Raw genomic sequence first — 5,779 nt, 5'->3', positions numbered from 1 at the left:
TATTAGAATGCTAATGAGGCTAAACTGTCTGATGGACAGAGCATTCGGATTATTGAAGGAATGTTTGCACATTGATAAAGTGAAAAAGTCAGGTGTTTTTGCCTCCATTGAAGCACAAGATGCTCTTTTGAAAATTTTGAAACATATGTCACTATATCCAAACATTTTAAAGTAGAATCTTAATGTTAAAATGTTTTTTTTATTATTATTGTATTTTTCATTCAAATGGTTATGTAAATAATTGTATTCAGTTAGAAGTGCCATAATGATGATATTAATAATTTACACACTATTAAGCTGCAACTTTAAAACATCTTAACAAATGTATTGAGCTACATTGAGAAGCAGAACCTGTTAACTGTTAGTCTGGAAGATGTAGAATATTCAGTCATGCCTGTAACATGTTCAACCTTGACCTTGTCACTCTTCTGGTTTGATTTAAGAGCTAAGCTTTGGCCAGCACACTCAGAACTCTGTGTTTCCATATGAGAGGCAGCAAAGACAGAGATAAAATGTGTAAACAGGACTCGACTCAACTCTCTCTCTATCCTCCTACGCTCATTCCTGACATCCTAGTGATGATGCTCTCTTCCAGTCTCTATCGTATTGTCTTAGTTAAATCCCGTTCACACCTAGAATGATAGCTATAAAGAGCTATAACAATAATGATTTTAGCATACAACATCAACAATAATGTTCTGTTTCTTATAAGCACGTGCTGCCGTTATGGCATCTATCGCTTTAAATGCTCAAGCTGTTTAACCCTTGTGTTGTGTTCGGAACCCTATCACACTTACGAGGTTACAGAGCAAAAAGGGCCCTCCCTCAAAAAATTGCTTATACACTAGTGTGATAAACAGTGTAAATTTTCATCAGTTTTTATTTAATATTGTGAAAATTATTCATAAATAATGCTTTTTTTCTCTGATTTATAAGCATTTGTTTGAGTCATTTTTGCCCTGGAACATCACAGGTGTAACAAAGTGAAAAATCTCCCCCAGAAAAGTATGAAAATTATCAAAAAAAAAATTTAGAAGTAGTTATACCCTTTGTGAACAGTCACAAAATTTCAGTCCAATGCAATAACATTAACTAGTATTTTCGGGAAAAATATTTTTTTTCAGAGCAAAAAGGACCCAAACACCACATGAGGGTTAAAGCAGGTTGGATTCTGATTGGCTGTCAATATTTTTATAGTTCATCAGCTGGACAAAAAACATTATGAAAGTGATTCCGGCAATATTGTTCCTGTGTCATTATCATTATAATTGTGCTATTCGTTTAACTTTAGAAAGATTTTTACAACTATATATTTATCGTTATAGTTATCGTTGCTGGTTTTCGAACGGGCATTTTGTCCATGTTGGAATCAGTATTCTAAGTGTGTTCGCACTAACAGCAGTTTGCATTGACAAAGAGACCAGGGGTCATTTGTTTTTAATGGGAGTTTTTGTTTTTGCCATCTTGATACCATTGAATATAGCATTCAATTAGGAATGCCGACAATACCCATCTGTACAGCCTCCAGACATTAAATGGCAATCATGCCTTTTTACACCATACAGGAACTTCTCTTGGGTCTTTTGAGATCAGGAAGGCCTGGGGGTCATCCAGTGGACGGGGTAAGCCAGACAGGTGGTCAAGTTCCTCCATTCTGCCTTCAGAGCAGGCACATGTCCCCATCCCACACACAGTGGGTCTCTGCTTGCCTCTGCAGCATGCAGGAGCTGGAAGTTTTTTCTCTAAACAGCCATGTGTGGTGCTGCGGGGTGTGAACAACATAATCTTGAGGTAAAAGGAGCTCAGACATCCCCGCAACATCTCCTAAGCTTGATCCTTGTCCCAAAATCTTAGGCAACTGAAATATACTTGCAACTACCAGCCTAGTCACAGTGCAGTTAGCATGTGGCAGCTAAGCCTGCACATTCTCTTTCACTCACACATATACTCTGACATCGATTAAACACACTTCTGCATCGTGTCAACACTCCAGCGCTTAGATTAGCAAGGATGATAGGCATGACATTCTCACCGACAATGTAAATATTTTGACACAGCCTTCTCAATGCTAGTGGGCACATCGTGGCTGCCACCTGCGAGAGAATGAAGGAGAGGTGTGTCTGAATGACTGCCTACTGCAGCACACTCTCATGACGAATAGACCTTCTAATGAGGTGCCATTTTTAATCGTTAAATATTTATTCTGCGCTAATGTGAGAGATTAGCCCTCAATATTTTTCAGCGTCGGAATCTGTTTTTTTTTTTGTTTTTTTTACCTTTTTCCTCTCTCAGTAATGAGACTTTTATCTGCTTCCCTCCAGCCATTTCACCGTTGCAATGCTTGTTGTCATTTCTAACAAGATCTGGTCTCTCAAAGTCGTTTGATGTTAAATTAACTCAACGCAACGACTCAAAGTATGAGTCCTGAATGTAACGTGCGTGTGTGTGGCCGCTCATAGGGAGTTGTTTCCTCAGCTGTCGCAAGGCTTGTGCGACATTCAGAATTTAAGAATGTTTTTCAAATTCCAATTCAGTTCTTGATTTTGAATTGAGTTGCTTTTTAAATGAGAGTAGGTAAAATTAACATCAGTTGAAAATCTTAAATTGTGTATTTTTAACAAGAAAACCAAGGTTTGTCAGGACAGGCTTTCAATGTTACCTTGAGTGCTGGGGAGATTTTAAATAATTTTTAAAAAGTCAAAGTTTGAAGGTTTTTAAGCTGTAAACAGACAGATAGATGAAAACAAATTAGAACTTGTGTATTAAAAGGAAGCCAATTCTTCAACTGGCATTGCAACAGATAAATGACTGTTAAATGACAAATAAATGTCCTCCGTTTTTGAAAATTCCCAACATTATGGTAAAAAGATCTTGTTGTGGTACATGTAATTTGGATACTAGATATCTAGAGAGGCTAGTGAATGGAGTTCCATTCGTTCAGGTCCTGAAACCAGCCAGTAATCATGAACAACTAAAAATGCAAATTGTGAATGATCTTCCAAAGCAAAACATTTCTGGTAAAAGGAATGGTAGAAAACAGTTTGATGGATGTTTTTAGAAAGAGTAATAATGTGTTTAATTGACATTGTCTTCCCGCATTTATTTTTGTCCATTAATACAAATACATTACTTACATGTGTATATTCCTTTAGCAAAAATAAAACAAAAAAGCATAATTATTTACTCATTTGCATCTACAGAAAGCATCCGTTACACATTTTTCCTTTGTGTTAATGTTAATATTTATGTTGACTGTTTGACTTCTTGGGTAGATTTCCCCTTGTAATTTCACAATTTTTTCATTATCTACTTTTATATTTAGTGTTGCAACATTACAGTCTGATACAAAAGCTTGTGCTTTCTGTTTTGTTTGCCCAATGATTAGGGATGTAATGATTAACCGCGAGCCGGTTGAAAATCGATTCAAATATGTGACGATTCAAATTGGTTGAGATGCTAAACAAATCGCGATTCGGTTCAGTTTTTTTTTTTTTGCACTACATGGGATTATTCAATGCATGCTGATGAACTTTTATCATATTTTATAGTTATATGGAAACGAAAGTTGTTAACATTCAACCCGTTCTTTATCATCAGTAGTATTATTTGTGATTTGAATTGTGAATAGGAGTTTCTCTTTTGCTGTGTTAAGCCACGGGCTTCGGATGCTTTCACTTTCGAATTCATGGTCTTGTTGTCACTGTTTTGCTAACATGCAGTGGTGTGAAAAAGTTTTTGCCCCCTTCCAGAATTGTTTTCATTCAGCCACATTGGAGGGTTTTTGAGCATGAATGGACTGTTTAAGGTCATGCCACAGCATCTCAATCGGATTTAAGTCTGGACTTTGACTTGGCCACTCCAAAACCTTAATTTAGTTTTTCTTGAGCCATTCAAAGGTGGACTTGCTGGTGTGTTTTGGATCATTGTCCTGCTACATAACCCAAGTGCGCTTGAGCTTGAGGTCACAAACTGACGGCCGGACATTCTTCTTCAGGATTTTCTGATAGATAGCAGAATTCATGGTTCTATCAATTATGGCAAGTCATCCAGGTCCTGAAGCTGCAAAGCAGCCCCAGACCATCACACTACCACCACCATGTTTGACTGTTGGTATGATGTTCTTTTTATGAAATGCTGTGTTGGTTTTACGCCAGATGTAACGGGACACACACCTTCCAAAAAGTTCAACTTTTGTCTCATTAGTCCACAGAATATTTGCCCAAAAGTCTTGGGGATAAAAATATAAAAGATATTTTGTGAAACAAGCCTTTGTGTTCTTTTTGGTCAGCAGTGGCTTTTGCTTTGGAACTCTCCCATGGATGCCGTTTTTGCCCAGTCTCTTTCTTATTGTTGAATCATGAACACTGACCTTAATTGAGGCAAGTGAGGCCTGCAGTTCTTTAGATGTTGTTCTGGGTTCTTTTATGGCCTCCCGGATGAGTTGTCATTGCGCTCTTGGAGTAATTTTGGTTGGCTGGCCACTCCTGGGAAGGTTCACCACTGTTCCAAGCTTTCTCTGTTTGTAGATAATGGCTCTGAGCGTGGTTCGCTGGAGTCCCAAAGCCGTAGAAATGGCAGATGGATTCATTGTTATTCTTAATTAAAAAGCACAACAACAATAAATCGGTAAGATACAATGACAAACTAGCTTACAAAACGTTTATTAACAAAAACGAATAAGATGAGGCGTGGCACACACCACATGCTGTATTATATACGACTAATAAATTATAGAATGTTTAGCAAACACTGAGGAATCAAATAAATAAATAAAAGAGAGCCTCCATAGCTTAAGGTAAACAGCAAAGATAAGTTTTTCAAAAATGAAAACAAAAAGAAAAGTAAAACTAACGGTGACAGTGCTTGCATGTTTTTTTCCCCCCACAAGAATACCAGCATGTTCACCTTCTCTGGTTTAAGCAGCGGTCTTTTACTTGACTTTCGCTTGAAAACCATCCATCGTTTCCTCAATATGCATGTAATTTTTGCTATAGCGGAGTAGGTTATACTCTCTAAGCGCTGTTTCGTTATGCTTTCAGTTTCGTTTGCCCTTTGATGTTTCTCATATGCAACAGAAATTGCAGCGCTTATAAGTTGACCAACGCGGTGGTCACACCAGTGCGACCGCACACAAAATTTAGTCGCACAGGCAGAAAAAATGGTCGCAGTCTGGAGCCCTGCGTAAGTTCATAAGTGCAGCGCTGCTTTGTTTACAGCGGAAAGCAAGAAAACGCTTTAAGCGCCACCTGCTGGCAGAGAGTGCATCTGCGTCTCATTCAGCTCTGCTGTTTCGGTTTCATGCAGATATTTTTTATGCATAGTTTCACAAAACTGAAGTCAAACCATTCTGTTTTTGCTTCAAATTTAGAAATTATACAATGTAATTTAGTTTAAAAACTGCTCATGTTGCATGTATGCAGCATCTTTGTTTGGATTGTGATTAAAATGCAGTGGTTACCTCTAATTTTAAATGGAAAGAGCACAGACAAAGCCTTAGTTTGTTTATATAAAGAGATTTATTTTATTTGTGTTACTTATTTATTTGATTTGGGGCTTGTTTTAAATTTTAAATTTAGTTTTGTTATTTACATTTTGATTAAATTTAAATTGTTATTTAGCAAACACTTTTATCCAAGGCGACTAACAAATGAGGACAATAGAAGCAATCAAAACCAACAAAAGAGCAATAATATGCAAGTGCTATATTAGTATATTATTATAGTGTTATATTTCAATTTCACAAAGAAACGTACAGTATTTTGTCTAAGCAATAATAAAA

The sequence above is a fragment of the Sinocyclocheilus grahami genome, unplaced genomic scaffold (assembly GCF_001515645.1).
Source record: "Sinocyclocheilus grahami isolate Dianchi unplaced genomic scaffold, SAMN03320097.WGS_v1.1 scaffold1256.1, whole genome shotgun sequence".
NCBI lineage: Eukaryota > Metazoa > Chordata > Actinopteri > Cypriniformes > Cyprinidae > Sinocyclocheilus > Sinocyclocheilus grahami.
This window is presented reverse-complemented; position numbering follows the sequence as displayed.